Genomic DNA, 24,377 nt, shown 5'->3' on the forward strand with positions numbered 1-24,377 from the left:
ATGACCTGAAAAGGGAATACCATGGGCTATGGCTAGAAGCACCAGATGGTAGGTTCTAGGCACTACCAATTGCTGTACACTCTCACCTTCTAGCCCTCCCTCAGGGGTCCACTCTATGTATAGTAACCCTTTGTCCCAGTATACAGATTCCCCCTTTCTTTGAGAATCAGGTGCCTCCCTAGCTACCTGCTTCAGGCCTCGCAATATAGGGTCTGAGAGCTGAGCCTGTCTCAACTCTCTCCTTGTAACCCTTCCCAGCACCCCTTCCACAGGAAGTCTGGCATCCTCTGACAGTGGTGCCTCACTGTCAGCCTGGGTACTTCTACTCACCTCTACCTTTGCAGTCTCTCTGTCCAAGGGACCATCAGTACCCCCAAGCAGCTGTGGCTCACCTTCAGTCTCACTGCTACAGAGTAGCTGCCTCCCTGAAGTAACCACCTCACCAGTCCTGGCTGAAATTATGCAGTCTGTCTGGGTCTCCCCCAGGCTACCAGACCCACATGCTTGTCTTCAAGCCTGACTGTGTATAACTGCATAAGCACATGGTACTGCCTCATCCAAATCCTTCCCTATCAGGAAATTTGCAGGATGGTAGTTTGGTACCCCTGTTGTCTCAAGACAACCTACTATTGGCATTTTGACTTTCCCACTTACTGGCTCCCTTACCTTTTTTTCCCCTCCCTTGCCTCTGTGGACACCTGTATGCCACATGGCCCCACTGGTTGCATTCAAAACATTTACCCCTAGCTCCTGGATGTGTACCTGGACTAGTGGCTTCCTCTGCTACTGGCAGATTCTGTTGGGGCAGTCTGTGCTGCCCATCATGGGTTCCTTTAGACCCATGAGCAGTACTGGGGGTCCCTTTCCTATGCAGGGCTGCTCTGCTTGCCAGGTATAGGTCTCCCTTCTTCCACAACTCATCTGAAGTAGCACTATCAGTAAACCAGATCCTCATGTCTTCAGGGAAAAAGTGCTAAGGGCTTGTTCCCTCACCAAAAGGTCTGCCAGCCATTCAAAAGTGGTGACCTGACATCCACTCACCCACCTATGGAAATAAGTGCTCAGTTCAGCAACATATTCACACACACTTTCATCTGTCTTGCGTCTATGCTCAAAAAACTTTTTCCTGTACATTTCAGGTGTTAGCTTAAACAATTCTAACGAGTGATTTTTAACAGCAGTATAATCAAAACATGCAATGTCAGACATTTTTGACAAAACAGTTACAGTTTTACCATGGAGTAAAGGGGTTAGGAAGCATACCCAGAGCCTTTGGTCAACACCATACTGTTTGCATACTCTCTCAAACATATGAATGAAACTATCAAAATTATCCCCCTCTTTAAACTGCGGAAGAAATTTACTGAACTTTTGTTCTTCTGGGGTCCAGTTACTCCCTTCCCCATTACCTCCATGACTGTGGCAAAGAGTCAGCATCTCCTTCTCATGCTGCCTCTGCTTCTTATTTTCCTCAGCTTCCAGATTTAGCAGTTGTTCATTATCCTCAGCCTGCAAATGTCACAGTCTCTCATTTGCTTCTATTTCCATATGCCTGGCCTCCAACTCAATTTTCTTTAGCTCCAGATGGATTTTTAAGTCCTTTGCAGAAAGGTTGAGCTGTCCATTCTCCAAGGGTATTGTATCTCTACTGCCAGTCTGACTGTGGGCTGCTGTTTTCTGATGCAGCTATAACCAAGGCTGCAATCAGGTCTGCCTTAGTCAGGTTTCCATGCACCAGTCCCCTAGCTTGGCAGATCTCCACCAGCTGGCTCCTTGTCAGCTTTCCATACTCCTCTGCTGACATGCTGCCTGCTCACCCTGACTAACTAAGCTAACAAAAGAAATAAAACAATTGTGATCTGAACTCTAAGTATTCACTGCTTGGCTGATTTAGAGTACAAAACACCTTCAGAGCAAACTGTACACAAGCTACAGGAATTCACTCTACCCACACCAGTAGAAGTCAATTAGTGTTTGCCACCAATTAATATGTGATATGGATATCGCACCACTGCCACACAATTAATATGTGGTGTGGATATCCCTGCACTGCCAAACAATTAATATGTGATGCCAGTGCCCTGGCCCAGCAATCAAGGAGCCTCAATTCTCACCACTAACACCAGTGAGGGGTGTCTCATATAGGAGGAAAGGATATCAAATACACACAGTAAAGTGAAATTTCCCCTAAGAGCACACAGAGATCACAGTCCGTCTAGGGCTGGTCGCTCCCTTGCTCCCCAGGTCCCCAGTAAGACTTCCCACTGGCACAAGTATAGGGTCCAGATCTCAGTCTAGTGGGCAAGATAAAATCTCCAGCACCCCCTCTGTCCAACCAGTGCTTCATGTCCCTGCCCAAGTAGCTGACACACACACACACACACACACACACACACACACACACACACACACACACACACACACACACACACACACAGACACACACACACACACACACACACATACACACACACTTAAGACACTCCTGGGAAAGGCTGGCACAGGTACTCCAGCTGTGCCCCCTTTTTCCAGACTATATGGTAGTACCAGCTGCCACCACCCACTAATATTTATCAGCTGTTCAAAGGCCCTTAAAAGGGTGTCCAATTATTACTGTGCAATATTCTTATCCAATTGGTAGTATAGCCCAGGGCTAAAGCTATTGGAGTGGCTTTGTACAATTTTACCAAAGGCACACAAGTACTCTAAACAGCTTAAATTATCTCTACAAATCAGCTACAGTTGAAAGGGTTTAAAATATTTAATAACAACAAATAGTCAAAACACAAGAAAATACTTTTTACTACACAGTGCTAGTCAAGAGTTCAGAGATCACAGATAAATACTTAAAATAATTCTTTAGTACAGTTCTGACATCACAAAAAAACACTTAGTCTAATCTTTCTAGTTTCTAGCTATTTCTAAGAGAAAACACAAGTCTAAGATAAACTTACATATAGAGCAAAGGCAGTGCTGAGTTGGATAGTCAAGACAAAAATGTTTAATGCTCTCTGATTCTCTCTGTTTTTAAAATCACATGCCTGGTTCACATTACATAATTCTTCACACTTCTCTGGGTTCCCAGGCTGACAGAAACTAAATTTACATTCTTCACCTCCGGGCAGAAACCAGAGCAATAAAGAACATTTATACATGCAAATTCTGGCCATTAACTCTGGCCTTAAAACAATAGCAAGAATTATTTCATCTAGACCGTCCAGAGCCGTGTTTAGATCAAAGAGTCACAACATGCTTTACTTGGTCAGTAGAGTGCACTGTTGTTACATTTTTCCCAGTTCCACATGTAACACTATTTTTACCATTTAAGACACAAGCCTGTGGCTTACATTAATATTTACAAATGACAGAATTATCTATAAAATTTTATCTGGGTAGGCTGGCAGCCTTCACAGGGGTATCACAGAGATTGCTACTTTCAGCGTGTTATTTTGTACTTTAATAAAGCTGAATATAAATTATAATTAGAACTGCAGTGCAAGGAGAAGTGGTTTGAGTTGAGTGCTGCTTGTTTTTCTTATACTTTTTTTTTTTGGTGGAGGGCCTCTGGGGCCGCTCCGGTGGGTGCCTGGTTGGGTGCATGCGGAGGGTAGCGCTGTGCTTGATTGTGTGTCTGATGAGGGCCAAGTACTGTTGTGATGGTTTGGTGGTTAACTACTGTGACTAGAGTGTATAGGGTCCTGGGTTCGAGCCTTGAAGAGGCTGTTTATAAGGCCACAGAAGTACCTCACAAAGAGGATTACTGGCCTCAAACAGATGCCCTACACTGACTGTCTCAAAAAATTCCAGCTTTACTCCATAGCATATCGCCTACTCCGATGTGATCTCTGCCTAACATATAAAGCTATGTCAAACCCAGAGCTGTTGGAAATGCTACACCTAAAGAAATCCCAATCCCTCCGACATACCTAAACCTTGTCACCACAATAAACAGGACATGCTGGAGGAATAGATTCCTGTCCCAGAGACTTCCCATACTCTGGAACAAGCTACCCATCTATGTCAAGCAAAGTTCCTCATTTGCACTCTTCAAGAAAAATCTTGATAAGTGGATGGGAAATAGGAAATACACCCCAGGGATCACGTCTGTGGCTCTGCTCAACAGGGGCATAGGAAAATAACTTTCTTGGGTGGCGTAAGCCAGGGAACCTTGTTGGCTAGGCTTACTTAGCCCTTTGGGCCGATAGCCTAGTACCTACCTATGAACCTATGAACTTGATTTTGACTAGCATTCCAGTAATGTATTTAAAAAGTAATTTATTTTTTCATGCCTCACAACCTTTTTGTTTCCATCTAGATATTAATTAAGCTGTCATGCAGCCAATACATTGAAATATTTGTTTTCTTCTACACTTCATTTTGTCTTGATTGCATTCTCATAATGATGGTTTGGCACCCAGGGCAGTGTATTTAATTAAAGTTACATTTTTTTTGGATTTGAACATAGCTCCTCCCCTTCTAGTTGGCCACACCCATTCCCATTGAACCCACCCATTCTGCTGTCTCCTGCAGCCCCCCCTTTGATTTGAAGTCACCAGCCGACACTGAAGAGCAACCAGGGAGAGAGAATGCATGATCACAGTTGTTAGTTTGCATATGTTATTTAAGTTAAAGTCAGTAATCTTCTATAGTGATGTGTTTGTATAAAATAAAGCTGCTTGGACAGAACCCACGAAGACTCTTCTATTGTGTTCTAGATAGGAGAGTAACATGGTGTCAGAACCAGGATCACAGAGAATAATATTCAGAGCCATGAAGTGCAGAGACAACAGTGAAGTTAAAACTGAGGGAAACAAGCACAAAAAGAGCCAGAAAAAAAATCAAAGGTGATGAGAAATAGCACAAACTGTTTATTTAATAGAAAAGATAAAAAGAGGCATTACAAGGGCATAAACCACATTATTAAGCAAGTAGAAGGCATGACAGGTTTAACTAAAGGAAATGTTTAAAATAAAGTTATTTGATGAAATGATTAATGGTAAAGCAAAAAAAGTATGTTTAAAGCAAGACGAGTGTGTCCAAGGCAAAACTGGGCATGTTTAGAGTAAAACAAGCACAAGAAATGTGCATTGGGCATTAAAAGGGCTTAAATGAGCAAAATGAATATAACAAGGAGAAAAAAAGGGCACATTAAGCAAAACAAAGCAAGGCAACTGCATGTGTTTTGGCAAAGTGTTGCATTTTGGCATAATTATGACTTTGTATTGTATCAAGGGCATAACTAAAATTTTTCGAAGTATCTCAAAGCATGTAAAAGTGCTTACAGAGTGTGGTTATTACTGTGCATGCATTTCAAATAGTCTATTGTGTGCAAAGTGCAACTATTTCATGAAATACAGTCAAAGTATAGCCATTTCAATAAGTTTATTGTGCTATGTGTGTCTATTCACAAAGTGTCACCATTACTGAGTGCTTCTTGTACTGTAAAGAGTTGCCTAGCAAGTTACCACCATTTTGGGAGAATTTCAGTGTGCTATATGCAGTTATTCTCAAAGTGCAATTACTTCGACATGTTACTGAGTTTTGGGCAAGAGATGTCAAATTTATTCACATTGTGTAGTTATTTGATATGTTTCTTACACTGATAAGAGGTGATTTCTTGCAAAAGATATTACAAAAGTCTAAAGTGGCCAATAAGTTTATTTCATAAAGTCCAGTTATTCAAAGTACTACGAGTTTGTCCATTAGCATAATTTCAAAGAGCCCAAAAGGCATAAATTCAGAACCCCAAAGGCATTGGACAAAGTTACAAATACTGTCATAAGTTTCTGGCATATGTGCATGTGTGTATGTTTGTGCTTATTTGCCAAATCCATCACTGGTATGTGTTAATATGGCAGATGGATTTTGAAAGCCTCTACTACTTGTATTTAGGGTTGCCAGATTTCTTTGTGGCTAAAACCGGACTAAGGTCACGCCCCTCGCATCACTCCACCCATCCCCACACCCTCTCCCACCCATGCCCCACCCCCTTTGTGACATCACTGTGACATCAGATGATGGGAACACTCTCTTTCTGTTCTGGATGTCTGCTTTCAGCCGATTTACTATGCTTTTCTGTAAAAAAAACATAGTAAATCATCCAATTTAACAAACACTGATAGTCTGTTTCCTTTTGTGAAACAGAATACTGGACTTTGTACAGTGTTTTCCTGACTACCAGAGATTTGAATTGATTTGTGGATAGTCCAGAAAAAAAATGGATAGGTGGCAATAGGGATGATTTCCAATTTCCCATCTGTTGGTCAAAGTTATGGGAAGCATGTTCCAGTGCATGGGGACCCTCTGAGAGAGACACATTTGTGTCTCATCAACATGGCCTATTTATGTCACAAGCAAAATTTAAATCCTTGGATCTACTCATATACAACACAAGGCAAAGCTGTGTCACTTATTTTAAATAAATTACTCTGATATGAGCTTATGGCAAATTGATAAACCTTTCTTTGTTTATTTGTATTTCTTCACCATTAAATAAGTAAGCAGCTGCTTCATTTACTTCTACAATGATTACAGATATTAAAATAAAATGCACAAACACCGATAGCCATTTTCTAAACAAAACAGTCCCACAATGAAAATAGACTTAGAACAAGCACTAAACTTCTCTGCCATTGAAGCTCACATTCATTAAAACAGTATTAAAACCCAGATTCAAATAAAATGCATCTGGCCAGTGGAGAATAAAGTTTACCTTTGGGGTGTTTTCAAATTATAGTCTCTTTGAACACATTTTTATGGCCATGCAGGCATATATGCGTTCTTTGATCCACCTTCATGATTGTAGTTCCTTGTATAATAAAGCATCAACTGTTAGAGTGTGTTTTAAAGTTGTAGTTTTGAACATTTTTCCAGTAAGCAATGAATCAAAGTGTATGACCCAGTAATGACGAATCTGCATTTACTGCCAATCTGACATCAATGCTACAGCACTGCTACCAAAGGAAATAATTTTGGAATGCCCGTAAATCAGTGGGCATAACATTTAACTCATAATGGATTCACAATAGGAGGGTCAACATTTCATTCTAGTGAATGCTAGCAATTTATGCAAAATACTTGGCAAAGTATTTTGCAGCAGGTTAGCAAACAATTTGCAAAGACAGGGAGTGCTGTAGCATACTTTATTGTAATTATCTACTCAGAAATCAGTGTACTCCCTGTTTTTGCAATTTGTTTGCTAACCTATATGTGTGTGTGTGTGTGTGTGTGTGTGTGTGTGTGTGTGTGTGTGTGTGTGTGTGTGTGTGTGTGTGTGTGTATGTATATACATAATACACAGAGGCAATGACAGAGCGAGAGAGAGATGTACAGACAAACACAAATGCGTACACCAAGAACTCAAACTGTCAAAAAACTGCTTAAAAAGTTGCCTGATTTTCATCGACACAAAACCCAGCTGCTATTATGCACACATTTTTAATTTATTTTATTTTTCAGATAGTGGCCATGTGTTTAGGAGAACTATCTGGGGATGGCAGGCTTGATCTATACACACATGCAAGTGGTTTGCAGGCAGCTCACGTCTAGATCAAAAAAATTTGCAAATGACTTGATCCTTCTTTCTCTGTCTACACTTAATAATGCTTAGGGACTAAAGATCCAAGTTAGCACTAAGCAGCAGCAGCAGGTAAAGAATAAGAATATGGGGTTGTCCATGGCTGATCCATAGGCTTACTAAACGTATGCGCCATTAACTTCAATACAACTTAATAAACGATCTGCATAAATATCTGTATTCAAACATAGCTTTTTAAAAACCTACAATCTTGATTCACTTTGTTCCAAACAGGTTCTCGTAAATATCTGCTGAAGTGTACTTTGTAAATGACTAAATGTATGGTTATACAATTATTTACGCCTGTATTTAATGACAGACAAGGCTGGCTAATTACCCTAAATTATCTATTAGCATGTGTAATGCAAAGTTCCACCGTTTTCAAGTTTCAACTAACACTTGAGTTTAATGTTTGGGAGTTGATGCCTTCTCAAAGAAAAACAGAGCCATCAAAGTTAAAGGAGCAATGCATAGGTCTCAACCTTCCATTTCCAAAATGAGGGACACACTAGCACTCACTATGTGGAAGAAATGGGCAAAATGTGAGACACATACTAACAGCTTACTACCAACTCCATTAGAAAAGTCATAGGATAATATATGTTTTTAGTTTTACTTATAAAATAAGATTTTTTTCATAAATTAATATAATTCATTTTTATTTACCACATAGAAGATATCAGTTGAAAAATTCCCACCGAATGTGTCGCAAACCCTTTCAATGTGGAACCGAGGAACATGAACTTTTTAAGACCCTGAATGAGGTACGTACCGTGCATTCCTCATAATGAGGTTGAGGAACATATATTCTCTCTCCTCAGCTCCAGAGCTCTAGTCTGCTGCCGGACAATGTCCTCTACCACCTGGCTGCTGCCACATGGACATAGTTATCCTCCTCTTCACGGTCACGGAACCGCTAGCTTAAAATTTGGTGCGAGTCCGACTGCAAATTAGAATTACTTCCTTCAACGCTGGCATGGTGTTGTAAGCATGCATGATTCTCCTTAAAGGAGAAGACAGCGCTAATACTGCAATCACAATCAACGGTACCTGGCTACCTGCTGCAGCTGTAAAAGTGGGAGGTCGCTCACTCGCGGTGGCATAAAACCCGGACTTCACATGTCCGGTTTTGAATAATATTTGTAACCGGACAATTTGTCAAAAAAACAGACAGTCCGGTCAAAAAACGGACAGCTGGCAACTTGTATTTGATCAGAATATTGCAGAGAATTGGAGAATATTTGAGCAACTTATGCAGACAGAGATGCACACACCAGTTTATGCATTCATTTTGCTAAACCTAGCTGGGTCAGTGGCCATAGAAAGAGCAGGTTCATTTCTGTATGCACCAGCAGTATACGAAGGAAAATGTGAAAACCTTCATATTGTTGTACAGAATAAATCAAGGGAAGACCCCAAGTGTTTGAAACACAAGTTCAGAGAAATGTATAACCCCCAGACAAATATTACATTTGAGAGGCTTTTGTTTTATACAAGATCAGAAATCGGGAAACATTTGCAGCTTATATAACTGACTTAAGAAGCAGAGCTAAAACGTGTCGGTTTGGTGACTTAAAAGATGAGCTGATAAAGGACAGGCTTGTGTGTGGTATTAATAGTGCTACTGTGAGAAAGATTTTACTTCATGACAGTGATTTAACATTGAGTAAAGCCATAGAGATTTGTCAAATCCATGAGGTGACAGAAAAACACGTAAGTATGCTTGCGAGTGACAAGAGCATGGTTTCAGTTGACTCCAAAACACATGTAGATAGTATGCAACACGTGGTTAATAAAAGCAGGCCAAAGCATGTGGCAGCTTCAGGGTTTACAAGGAAGGCACATAGCTTTCCAGAAAGATCTAAACAGGGAGCATACTCCATCTCAAGCTCAGTGCAGTATAAGCATGAATCAGCAAAACCCAAATCTAGCTTTATTGTTAACTATCATGATTGTGGTGCAAATCATGAGTCTAAATGAGAGAAATGCTTAACATTTGGTCAGCAATGTCACAAGTGTTAAAAATGGAACCATTTCCAAAAGTTTTGCAAATCAAGTAAGCCTCACACAGTTGTAAAGAAAAGTCACACAAAATATCAAGTTGATCAAGTAGAGCTGAAGCAATCAGCTTTCTATGTAGATGTTGTATCAGTGCTTGGTGAAAGAGTTGATGCAATGAATTTACTGACAAGGAGTGAAGGGTTTTGTACTGTCTGGATTAATGGAAAATCCAAAGAGCTCAAAACAGACACTGGTTCAAAGTGTAATGTTATATCAGCAGGCACATTTGCTAAAGTGAAAACTAATGAACAACTCATTGTGGCCTGCAGTGAAAGACTTGTTGCTTATGGAGGTGAAGAAATTCAGACTGAAGGTTCAGTGATGCTTTCATGTTATTTGACTGCGAACTGTTACATCTTGTTATTCTCTGCAGTCCAAAGACCAGTGCTATCTTTTTTTGGGTCTCAAAGATAGTTTAAGAATGAATCTGCTTTCTTTTGCTAAAAAGAAGTCCATCACATAAGTGCATTTCCGACTCCTAATTTTTCTAAAGACATTTTCTCAGAGTATGCTGATGTTTTTGGTGATAATTTGGGCAAACCTCCAGTTGTGTATTCCACGAAGTTAGACCCAAGGGTCACTCCAGTAGTCAGACCAGCAAAAGAGTTCCGATAGCTATGCAAGATAAAGTTAAAGCTCAGTTGGATAAAATGGTGCAGCAAGGTGTGACTTTTCCAGTCACAGAACCAACTGAAATCGGTCCATGGTAGCCATTCACAAAAAAGGATGCGATGAAATCAGAATATGTTTTGACCCAAGAGATCTGAACAAAGCATTAAAGAGACCGTATCATTCAATGCGCACAGTCGAAGAAGTTGCAGCTCTAATCCCAAATGCTACTGTATTTTCTGTCTTGGATGCAAAGAGTTCATTTTAGCAAGAGATGCTTGATTGTGGATCCTCATTTCTAACTACTTTTGGTAATCTGTTTGGCAGATACAGATTCCTAAGGATGTCATTTGGAATAAATTCTGCAAGTGAAGTCTTTCAGCATGCAATGGAGCAAATCATTTGGAGTTATCCTTGTGCCATAATAGTAGATGATCTATTGGTTGGAGGCAATGGTGAAGCAGAGCATGACAGAAACCTCAAGAAAGTTGTAGACAGAGCATGTGAAGTAAACCTGAAGCTCAATCCTCTGAAGTGCAAATTCAGACTTTGAGACATTATGTGCATAGGACATTTGTTCACGAGTACAGGCTTGAGACCAGACCTGGCAAAGCAAGCAACTATGCTTGAGATGTCGGTGCCAGATAACGTACAAGCCCTACAATGTTTCCTAAGCATGGTCAACTATTTAGGCAAGTTTATGCCAGACTTCAGTGAGCTGACAGCCTCTTTAAGAGAGCTAACATGCAAAAATGTTGCATGGTCATAGTTGGAACAGCACCAGAAGACATTTGAAGACCTCAAGCAGAAAATTGCCATTCCACCTACATTAAGATATTATGATGTGAACAAACCAGTTACTCTTTCCTGTGATGCTTCAACATTTGGTCTTGGCACAGTTATACTTTAAGAGTGCAGACCGGAAGCCTATGCATCAAGAACACTTACCCAAACTGAGATGCAGTATGCTCAAATTGAGAAGGAGATTTTGGCAATAGTATTTGCATGTTCCAAGTTTCATGATTATATTTATGGTCAAGTTATTTACATTGAAACTGACCATCAACCTCTAGTTACTATTCTAAAGAAGCATATGCATTCTGCTCCAGCAAGATTACAAAGAACGATGCTCAAATTGCAAAAGTACAATTTCAAAATGATCTACATGAAAGGCAAATTGCTCTATCTGGCTGATACCTTATCCAGATTATCTAGAAATACTGCAGAACAGCTTGATGCAGAGAATTTTGACTTTGATGTGATGTCAGTGCATAACATTTCCACCACTAGACTTGATGAGTTAAGAGATCATACTCAGACTGATACAATTTTGCGAAAGCTCAATCACTACATTAATGCTGGATGGCTGTCACAGCAATCTAGTGTACCACCTAAAGTGCAGACCTATTGTCCTTACAGAGATGAATTGTTGATGGAAGATGTCATTATTTTCAAAGGCACTAAAATAGTTGTTCTTACTTCCTTACAGTAAGAATATATCCAGATTTTGCATCGTGGTTATCCAGGATCCACATCCTCTAAGAGAAGAACTAAAGAATTAATGTTTTGGCTTTCATTACCAAAAGACAGTGATAGAGTACTTTCTTCTTGTTCAGTATGCAATAGTACTATACCGCATTTGCAAAGAAAACCACTTCAGCTAAGTCCAGTTCCTGAGCTACTTTGGTCTCCGGTCACAACTGATATCTTTGAGTAGAACAATCAACCCTACTTGGTTTTGGTAGACTCTTATTCAGATTGGTTTGATATCAATCTATTATCTAACCTAACATCCACTGCTGTTATTACTAAGTTGAAACGTCATTTCTTAGTTTATGGTAGCCCATACAAAGTTCTTTCTGACAATGGTACTCAATTTACTAGCCAGTTGTTTCAGAAATTTGCAAAAAAATGGGACTTTGTACATGTTACTAGTAGTCCTGAATATCCTCAGTGCAATGGGCTAGGTGAACATGCAGTGCAGAGTGCAAAGCAACTACTCGAAAGGTCAAAGCATGACAATACCGATGTGTTCTTGAATTTGCTTAATCTCAGAAACATACCCTGTGATGATATTCTTGGCTCATCTGCTCAAAGACTACTTTCCAGACAGACTAGAACTACACTACCCATTACTTCCAGTTTATTAAAGCCTAAAACTAAGAACAATAAAACCATCAAGGCTCAATTGTTTAAGAAGTGTAATATACAGAAATCTAGTTAAGACAGATTGAGCAGATTACTTCATTCATTGAGGGAAGGAAAGATGGTACGAATCCAGGCAACAAAAGGTTTTGATCGAATTGGACAGATTACAGGCATCTGTGCCAAGCCAAGATCCTACCTGGTAGACTCCGAGGGGTGGAATATAGGAGGAACTGTAGATATCTTCCTCTTGTACCAGAATCATCATCACTATCACAACACTGTTTCTGTGATGCAGACTCCAAATCTAAGAGTGAATCAGACACTGCTTCCATACCAGAATGTGTTTAAAATTCTGATTCCATTCCAGAAAATGTTCTGAATATTCCACAGTTCAAGCATTTTACAGAGACAGTTCCATTTGCTAAAATATAATTCCCAGTTTTATGTTACATGATATGGAAGAGTATCAAAGCCTATTGTGAAATACACAGCAACATGGACTTTGTGTGTGTGTGTGTGTGGGTGTGTGTGTGTGTGTGTGTGTGTGTGTGTGTGTGTGTGTGTGTGTGTGTGTGTGTGTGTGTGTATATATATATATATATATATATATATATATATATTTGCATGCCAGATAGCCTGAGAATGTTATATGATATATTTCTCAAAGAGGGAGGATGTAGATCAGAGTGCAAGTGATGTGTATGCTATGTCTTTAAGAAGCATGTCAAGGCTGTACATGCACGTATAAATTCCAGACACGTGCAATCCCTTCTGCCATTTTGAAAGAGCAGCCAGGGAGACAGCATGCATGATCACAGTTGTTAGTTTGTATATAAACTCAAAATACAACCAAACGAGGAAATAGTGCCTTGAAAGTCACAATAACCTGTAAAACACCAAAGCACACAGGAAAACAGTTACCACAGCTCCACGAAGTGAATAAGGCAGCAAAATTTAATCTTATTTAATGCCACAAACACCGCAACCAAGTTTACGTCCTCCTACATACAGGAATTGCTGCCTTATTCACTTTGTGGAGCTGTGGTCACTGTTTTCCTGTGTGCTTTGGTGTTTTACTAGTCTGTATATGTTACTTAAGTTAAAGTCAGTAATCTTCTATAGTGATGTATTTGTACAAAATAAAGCTGCTTGAACAGAACCCATGAAGACTCTTCTATTGTGTCCTAGATAGGACAGCGACAGAGCACATCTGGACATTCTGTACAAATTTGGAGAGTGGAGAGGTATGAATGCTAAGTACATGATTGAAACACAATACAGAACAGTGTTATCTACAGTGCAGAGTATTGTGATATCCCATTCCTGGCATTCTGTACTGAAGCTGTGTAAATAATCTGTAATGGTACATGGACTGCCATGTAAATCAAACACTCAGGGGAAGTATGTGTATTGAATAAGGAGACACATATGAACTGTAGGAATGAAGACAGGGAAACAGGACAGATAAAACAACCTAATGTACAGCAGATGAGAGCATGTCAATGGAAGATGGTTGTAGCAGCAACAACAATCACTTATCTATATGGTACAGTAGGGACTGCACAGTGAAAATGTGTATTATGTGACTGTCACACAAGGTGGCATAACAGTGGGAAAGATGTCTGTGCGAGATAAGCATCCTTACATAAACAATGCAGAGTACATCTAGCAGGGATGTTATATAAACTGGGGTAAGGTGCATATTGTGAAGCTGCGTAAACTGATTTGCCTGATTATGAGTATAATCTCAGCAAAGGTCTCCAGCAAGTGGGAGACAGATAAAGGCTCAAGGACAAAATGAAAAGAATCAACCTCAATCGCAGACAATATCAGAATAACACCACCAGTAATCCCATGCCTCTGACATAACATATATAATTTAAAGTGATCAGAGACGATTCTGCACAAACACACTTATAAAACTATTACAATATGTGCATACTCTATGAGAGTAACCACACATACTGTCCCGGCACTGTAACATTTGCTGGAGGTATTAGGAGGGACACTGCAATACCTGCATGTGACATCTTTATTAATACAGGTTAGCTGACAGGTGTGCATGGCATACATATATATGGCACAATCCACACTGTCACAAATGATATCCATGCCATTACTGCTGTCAAATACCTATGTATGTCGTATGTGCATCACCAGAACAGGCAGCACACATGCATCTTATGTAACAATTTTATGGGGGTTCTTCACCATCAAATAGTCATGTTTCTGCCACAAAATGAATACCTAGGTATGGCCAATAAGCTGTGTGACAGCTCACTGTGAAAAAGGTGGCACATTTCAGTTACACATCAGTGGAAGATGTGTAGAGAGGTACATGAAGAAGGGTGCATTGTACTCAGTTATTGGTGTAGTGAAGGCTGGGATCTATGGCGGTATTATGGCCTCTGATTGGATGTCCTTCACATGCTTAGTACTTGTGTTACATACAAGGGAGCAGTCAGCACTGTGACCTCAGGCTGATAGATGGTCCACTTACCATCTGCCCCAGGACACAGGTCACATACCTATTGGTCTGATTATAGGATGAGATGTCCACATTATACTTGGGTTGTGTGTTTGTTTACCTGACATAACAAATCCCCCATGTGTTCTTATCATTGCAGATGTTGTTGTGGCTGTGGCAGCAATCTTTGTTATGTGTTGATACTGTCTGTATTATACTAATATCACAGTTGAAGTCTATGATTGCCCACAATCTATAATTCTTCCAGCAGCTGTTTGGACACGTATGGCCTAGCAGATAGCCCTGATGTACAGACCTGATCACTGGACCTGAGATATAGGTCACTTCACACATTTCAGCATAGTGAGATGCCATGTATGTGACTCACTGGTCTACCCACTTGGTGATATAGCTGTTTATGGCCACATCTGACACTGTTGATTGAATACCTCAGTGTGGATTTGTGTAAAATGACTTGATGTGGTCAAGTTCCAGAGGATGATAGTGTTGTCATCATGCATGCCCTCAATGACCTCTTTGAGGACATCTATCAGATGTAACAGACATGATGTAGCATTAACACCTCACACAAGTCTGTTACACACAGCCAGATATTACTAGTGTCCATTTAGAAAAGGTCCATGATGACATGTTGGTCTACCTCACAGTTGAGGAGAGTCAGGATGTATATATACATTCATGCATCTGATGCTGTACCCCCACCTCATACGGATGCATGTTGATGCACTCCCTTCTATGGGAACATAGTCTATGTGGAGGCTATGTTGAAGTTTGTATTCAACCATAACAGGAAGGTGTATGTGCTGAGTCATGCCATAGACAAACTGTGATGTTGCCATAGCCCATTGATTCTGTGTGATAAGGCTGGATGAAGGTAAGAAAGTGCATGCTACCTATCATGATCTGACTTAGGATTTTGATGCAATCTCCCATGCAGATATCATTGAGAAACTCTCCCACCTGAGGATTAACCCTTACATCACTAGATGGGTAACCATTTGGCTCACAGACAGAACACATGCTGTGAAAGTTGGTGAATCAATCTATACCAATAGAGCTGTCACCATTGGTGTACTCAACAGTTAAGGCTAAAGTATATGGCCTTTGTCTTACCAAGTTTGATGATTCTTGCATATTGGGTACACTCATTGAGTCTACTAATGATGATAACATACTACAGGAGGCGCTAACACAGACATATGGTTTGTGACAAAGCCACATGATTTACAAATAAATGTAGAAATGTGTCTTGATATTGTCCTTCTGAAAAGTGGAATTCCATGCTAATTACAGCTTTGACAACAGTCCTGCTATGCTGAAACCCAGTCATGCAAGCACTGGGAACACATGTAGATAGCAATCTGAACTTCAACCGCCAAGTGTCCACACTGGTATTGAAAGCCTATGTTGTGCACATCATAAGTAACCTCATTATATTCAAATTATAAGATTGTATGAGAGCACTATATTTGAACCTCATCAGAACAACAATAGAGTATAATGTTTTGTATGCATGTACCTCACCAGACACATGCAGCAGGTGGAGAGGCCACAGGGCTTTCTCATCAAGAAAACAAAGAACCTACAAACCATGCTATGATGTATGTGGATAGACTGAAAGCCATGTCACTGTAACCTATCTAGTATAGGATGAGATGATTTCTGCCTGGCCTCTAGGCCAGTCTCTGACCCTACCCTGGAGGGAATAGTGCATATCCAAAAATCAGATATAGCTGATGACATCAACAGTGCCTGGTGAGGATAACATGGTAATAACAGTGTCCCACATGCTGATGCAAAAGTCTCTCTGTAATGTCACACAAAAGCAGAAACACGCACACCCAGCTGACTGCAGTGAGAATACAACCCCTACTTATATGGGTACACAGACTACAGAACTTAGTACTTTAAACAAGTGTCACAGCACAGGTTTGACTTTTATAAGACTGCAGGTCAGTTTATAGTAGATGACATCAGCAAGTCATGTTGGAAAGAGGATGTTGGCAGACTTTCATGAAATGGATGGTAGACATGTACAAGTATCAAAATACTGTCAATCCATGATATTGGAGCAATAACTATAGGGTGCACACTTCTGCTCTTCTGTCTAGTCACACACACACACACACACACACACACAGACACACACACACACACACACACACACACACACACACACACACACACACACACACACACACACACACACACACACACATGTGACTGCAGTGAGAACAGAATCCCTACCAAAGTACAAAGCCTACAGAGCTCATTACTTTATGGAAACACCATGGCACAAGCCTGACTTTTACAAGACTGCAGTCCATGTATAGTGGATGACATCAGCAGGCCATGTTGGAGAGGCTCTGGAAGGCCCACATAGGTTCATAGGTTCATAGGAGGTTACTAGCCTAATGGAACTATGGCATTTGCAAGCCTAGCTGTCTAAAAACAGAAGGGCCCTTAGTGACCATAGTTAGATCGTCATTGTTAGCAGAGTGATTTTGCAAGCAACACTGACTGGCTCTGTCCATAAGGGACATAGGTGCCACCCCAGGGTTGAATTTACAATCACCTATCCAGTTGTCAAGTTTATACAAGATTTTTAGACGATATCTTTGTCATGTACAAAGGCAATGAACTACAAGCCCAACACTTCATTTCTTACCTAAACTCAACTACGGAGTTTCTTAGATTTACATCTAAATTTAGCACAAGTTGTATTGATTACTTGAACTGTAAATTAGTGAAGGACACTTTAAATGAGAAGTATGTGTCTAAAATATTTCGAAAAGAGACGTATTCCAACTCGTTCCTTCACTTTTCAAGTAATCACCCCTTCCATCAAAAGCACTCTATTGTTAAAGGACAACTTATTAGAGCAGCTAGAATGGTTACATTGGACTCAGATTTTAGCAATGAATGCCTTCAGTTGGGTAGTATGTTTGAACAGCAAGGTTACCCTTCCCACCTAGTTCAGTCCTTAATAGTAGAAGTTATTCACAAGAGACAGACCAGCCAGATTAAACCACTGCTTAACAACAGGGTAGTAAGTGAGACGTATTACGAGGCTTACAGCTTAGCTGATACTAGTAATAAGTATTTAACGGCAGAACAATCCCAAATAGATGGAATGAACAATGAATTTAGAATAAGCTTTACAACTGTCTTTAGTAATGACAGTCATATGGTTCGACTCATTCTATATAAAAATTGGGAATTTATTTCCTTTGACAGGTCTTTAGCAAATAAACTTGACCAGTTACCAAAGCTTGTTTTTAAGAAGGGTGCAAACCTTAAAATCCTACTCGAAAAGAAAACTATTGGTCGCTTATTGAAACAAGTTGGAATGACAACATGTGGTTGTTGTAGGATGTGTAGACATATAGAGATAGGAGAAAGTTTTGACATTAACGGTAAAGGATATAAATTGAAGAGTAAATGCCACTGTAATTCTAAATTTATAGTGTACATAGCTAGGTGCCAGTTATGCCCAGCCTTTTACGTCGGGAAAACCGAACATAGGCTGAGAGACAGGGTTTATGAACATACTTATGCCATAGAAAAGAAAAAAGAGGAGAACCCATTAGTTAGGCACCTTGTTGTTTACCATAATCATAACTTTTTATTTAAAGTTATTGATCAAGTGTATATGGACCCTAGAAGTGGGCCATTAAACCTGATGCTTGAAGAACATGAGCTATTATGGCAGATTAGATTAAACGCATTTGCAAGTCCCGGATTAAATGATGCTTGTAATATTTCCTGTCTTTTAAAGCTTAAGAGCTTGATTAGATGAATGTTATGATTTTTTGTGACACCTTTCACGTACCTGTTTGGATATAGTGATGGGTGTTTATTAGATTTTTTTCTTGAGAAATATAATATGCCAAGTTAAAACATATTAGAATAGATATTTTCTTTTTTGGCATGTGATAAATCAAAGTTTACAGTACCATGTTTTTTATTAACCTATATGGCGCAATATTTAAATCTGGCTGGACAATTGGTCCAGTTGAGTTTTATTTAAACTAATATTATGGATTAATTATTGGTTAAATTTAATAGACTTGTTAAAATATGTTTTTATATACAGTTTGTGAGCGATCATCTTACCAGATCGTGTTTTTTAAGTGGGTGTTGTTATTATGTGTCTTTGGTTTAAAAGGAGGGCATGAGAGTTTTTTACTTTAGCTGACAATTTGTTTTTTAAAAATCTGTATCTTGCTGTACTTGTTGCTTTAAAAAGTTTCTAGATACACATAGTTTGTCAGCTGATGGCGGTCATATGACCGTAATGCAGGTATTTATACACTTGAATGTATTTAATTAATTGAATCTGATGAAGCTGCCACATTAGCGACAACGAAAAGCACTTCATTCAGTAATAATCAATAAACAGGTCTTGGATTTCGGGCTCCGTTTACTATTGGTTTCTTGTTTTTGAATTTCACAAGCCTGACTTTTACAAGACTGCAGTTCATGTATAGTGGATGACATCAGCAGGCCATGTTGGAGAGGCTTTGGAAGGCCCACATAGGTTCATAGGTTCATAGGCGGTTACTAGCCTAATGGACCTAGGGCATTTGCAAGCCTAGCTGTCTAAAAACAGAAGGGCCCTTAGTGACCATAGTTAGATCGTCATTGTTAGCAGAGTGATTTTGCAAGCAGCACTGACTGGCTGTGTCCATAAGGGACATAGGTGCCACCCCAGGGGTGAATTTACAATCACCTATCCAGTTGTCAAGGTTGAGCTTGAATAGGTTCATTGAGGAGCACTGCTTCTCAGGCAGTGACAGCCTATTACAGAGGAGTGTCACTCACTGGAAGATATATCTATCACCCCACCATGTTCTGTTTAAGTCACAGGCCAGGTTGAGATCTCTGAAGCAAGTTATTCTTGTCTCATTTGATTTGCAGATGTCAAGCATTTCCAGTAGGGTAGGGTCTGAGCCTGCTCTGTAAGCCAGGCATAGGTCACCACCGAGCAACCTGCATGATACTGATTACAGTGACAGGCCTATCAACCTTTCTATGCATGTCATGTTTTGGAGGCCCTCAATTCTCCTGGTCACAAACCTCTGTGTTTTCTCCAGTTGCTGCAGGAGTCTAGTGAGGTACAGACAGAAGGGAGCATGGTACTCAATTAGTTGTCTGATAAGGGTAGAGTACAGCAGAGCTATGACCTCCCTGGTCTTGGATGTCATGGCCTTATTTGAAGTTCACAGTGTACAATGTGTGTCTCACTACTATTGACACATAGTGATTGAAGTATATATTGCTATCCAGATGTGTTCCCAAGTCTCACAACACTGTGTTTGAGCTTAGAGGAGCGCTATATATATATCATAATTAGCAGGGATACTTCCTTACCAAAGGGGAGAATGAGGCATTGTTTGCTTTAAGGTTCATTTCATGAGTTTGGCACCAATCATTTGTCTGTGTGACAAAGGGAGATACTGTCAGCATGGCTATCTGGAATTTTGAAAATAATTACATGTCATTTGTGAATATCAATCTGATCTATATAAGATACTTGTGTTACAAATGTATTAGAACTTTATACCATGTGTATATCAAACTGCTGGTATATAAGTGTGTGTTGAAAAGGTTTTTGCAAAGTGCTTGAAATGTATCCACTGTGTAGCCTACTGGAAAAGAACAGACATGTGCATGCATTATTGTAAGTGTTTAAATGTATGTATTTTAATAGTGGAAACTGGGATATAGGAGGTTAACCTCAGTGCAGTAAATTTTAGAAAAATAACTAAAATTAAATTATGTTATAGGCTAGGCCAGAGACACAGAGTCTGTGCTGAGAGGCTTTCTGTATTGTCTTGGAAGTTTTTTTATTGTTTTATGACTTCCAGCATTTGCCAAAGATCTGAGGAAAAGTCCTTATCTACGTATTTTTACAGGTAGATGCTAAATGCTTCCAGCTGCCACCAATGGTTGTTTTGGGCCTAGGGACTAGAAGTCAGATGACAAAACAATATATCATTTTGCAAGCTATCCTGGCAGCAATATTTGAGATATTAATTTGAGAACTCTCTGAGAGAGACACCAAATTCTGATTCTGTCTTGGACAGGACAACAACCACTAAAGAGACACAGAATTCTGTATTCTGTCTTGGACCTGACAACAACAACTAAAGAAGACCCATTTACCACATATCTGCCTTGCCCTGTTATTAGGTTTCTAGGGAATAGTAACTCCCTTAGGTATAGTCAGGAATAGATCAAAGCTTATTTTAGATATTTTTCTTCATTTATTTCAGACTGTCCTGCAATGTTGTTGTAAATATTTCATGTGATTTTGAACTTTGATGTTATTGAAAATACATATTTAGTAATGTACTGTTCTTTTATTATTTATTATTAAATATAAAACACTTGTAGTCCAAAAAATGGCAGGTAGTTACAGTACAAAAAACTCTTCTTTATTCAACCACAGATGTATAAGTGCTTTCACAGATAACTTCTGCTTCTTCAGATAAAAATGCATGCTGTCTGCTCTGTATCTTATATACCTTGAACCAACTAATTAATTCCTTCTCTATTAGGGATCATAGTAAACGGTGATGTAATATCCATAGTTACTAAATACACATCTTCACAGTTCCTATAATTATCACAAAAATCAAACAAGTCATTCAAAAAATGTTTTGTGTCTTTTAATATTTGAATAAACATGAACAGCCACAAAAACTGATGTAAAATAACAAATGGGAAAGACAGTAGTCGAGTAGGATGCTAAACTGTATTTTATTAAGCGCTTTGCATTTGCTTAGTAAAAGCAAACTTCTTCAAATAAAATACAACAGTAAGAGTGTCTTATTTAAAAACTAAGAGCAAAATCATGTGATAGAAAGCTCCAATCATGACGAACTAACTAAGTGAAAAACTCCCTCTCTTAAATCCTAGCTACCACAAAACCTAGTTACCACGGTAACTTAATACATTCTAATGCATTCTAATGAATATAGCTTATACAAGCTTATTTGCATTAAAAATTACTGCTAAAAATCAAAATTTAAATACTCCACACTGACATATATACAATTATTTATATCTTATAATCTCAACAACTGAAACTAAAACATAAAACAATAAAAAATAGAATAAATGCATAATTTTACTTAATGCACCATGCTTACATATACTACTATCCTCATCTTTGTAAGCTCTTTAGCTTCAAAATACAACTTATAGAGCAGGTCTCATTTATGCCTGGAAAATTATATGCATTTAAATAGATTTACCAGAACAACTCCAGTTCTTCTAAATGTAAGGACATAGGGCCACCTCTGATGTCAAGAGGTGCTTGATCAATGACTTTATATATGTTCCTTATATATTGAAATATGTTTTGCTAAGGCATTTTCTGTTTTACCTCTAGTGATGGCATATTGATGTTCATAAATATGATCGCAGAGCCTCCGCTCCTTCTTGCCAATGTAAAATGCTGTGCAACACTGGCACTTAGCTAAATAAACAACATACTTAGAGTTACAGTTAAACCTCTGTTTCAATTTATACTGAGTGTCATTAATACTGAATGAATTACCAACATCAATAAATTTACAAAAATTACATGATTCACACTTGAGCATTCCTGTAATTTTAGGGATGGTTCTAGAATGTTATTCTAACAAGTCCTTTAAGTTTTTTCCCCTTCTGAAAATAACTCTAGGGGAGTTACCCAACTTACTAAACAACATAGGGTTGTTCTTAAACAGGTCCCAATTCTTCTGTATTATTTTTAACTAAAAGTTGGCTATCTAAGCTAAATGTAGTAATAAAGCTCAGATGAAAATCAACTTCTTCACCTATGTTTCTACATCGGGGCCTAACCTCAGACAATTGATTATGCGCTGGAGAGTGGACTAATTCACCATTCTTCACACATAAAATAGGTCAATAAAAATGATTAGTTCTTTTAAATTTGACCTCTTAAATCAAAGCATCTAACATATCCTTATGGCACTCACGACTTAGGAACATAAATTTTAATATTTGGCATTCATCACTGAAGTCATCATCCTGGCTAGCAATCCATGCCACCCCCACCAACTGGCCCTTAACAACTGACCATTTTTGGTGGTGAGGGTGACAACTAGAAAAATGCAAAAAAGCATTAGAGCAAGTGCTCTTTCTGAGGATTTTAGCTGTGAAGCATTGATTGACCCTATTTTTTTTAAGCTAATGCCCAGGTAAGAAATTTTTTCTGTGCTAAAAGGGGACATAAAGTGCAGAAATTGGGTAGACTGGTTGAAGTATTCTACTATTTTGTTAGCTGCATTAATGTCACCTTTTAATTAAATAAAAATATCATCACGGTAAAGTATGTAGAATACTATGGAATTCTGCAATTCCATATGTTTAAAGACAAATTCTGTCTCCCAAAAAGCCATGACTAAGTTTGCTATACTAGCCCCACAGGGAGAGCCCATGGCTAAGCCCACTTTTTGCAAGTAATAGTCTTTGCCGATCATAAAGAAATTATTCAACAAAATGACATCTAGAAGTTCCATTACTAAAGAAGTTTCAGCCTCTGATGCCTTATTTTTCCTCAACATAAAGCCTATCCACTCAATGCCAATCATATGGGGATACAAGTATAGAGATCTTTAACGTCAACCATTAAAACATTATTATCCTCTCTATACTGTAAACGATCAATCTTATTCAAAAATAACCAAGAATCCTTACACACTTGTTCTTCAAATTCCAAATATTTCTTTAGAATCGAGTCAACAAATTTTGCGCAGGGGTAAGTGGCCGAATTTCGGCCCTTGACCAAGGGTCTCATAGGAGGACCTACCAAATTTTTATGGATTTTTGGGATTCCAAAGAATATTGGAATCCTAGGGTAAGTCAAAGTCATGTAGTTGTAAATATTTAAGTCAATCCTACCGTCTATAAACAGATTGTTTATTAAACTTTTATTATGTTGGTAAGCTCTGTTGACCTCACTACGTGAACTCAGTTGGTATGCATTACTATCTAAAACCTTTTTCATACATTGCACATAATCTGTGTTGTCCATTATTACCAATCCCTCACCTGTATCTGGTTTACATACTCGAATATCCAGTGATTTAAAGAAATTAAAACTCTCCCACTTACATCTACTAGTGTTATATTTAGTCTTCCTATTATGACCATAATTTACCATGTGTCTGATGTCTAATTCACATATATGTTCAAACACTTGTGATAAAGGATGAATGGGGGGGGGGTTATACACACTTGGTATATAAAACTTGTTATCAACAAGATCACCAATTGCTTCACTCATCATTAAGTTAAAATTAAATTTATGGGTGAAAGTCTTAATGTCCAAAATAGTTTTAAGCAAGTTAAAATGTTGGGCAGGAAGAAATGTGTAACCCTTGACAAGGAATTCCACAGTATCAGGACTGATACTTACTGTGGAATAATTAACTTTAAAATCCCCAGTCCTATTTGTAATGATCACTGGACCTACATTGT

This window comes from Protopterus annectens, chromosome 2.part2 (assembly GCF_019279795.1).
Source record: "Protopterus annectens isolate FY-2018-M chromosome 2.part2, PAN1.0, whole genome shotgun sequence".
Lineage (NCBI taxonomy): Eukaryota > Metazoa > Chordata > Ceratodontiformes > Protopteridae > Protopterus > Protopterus annectens.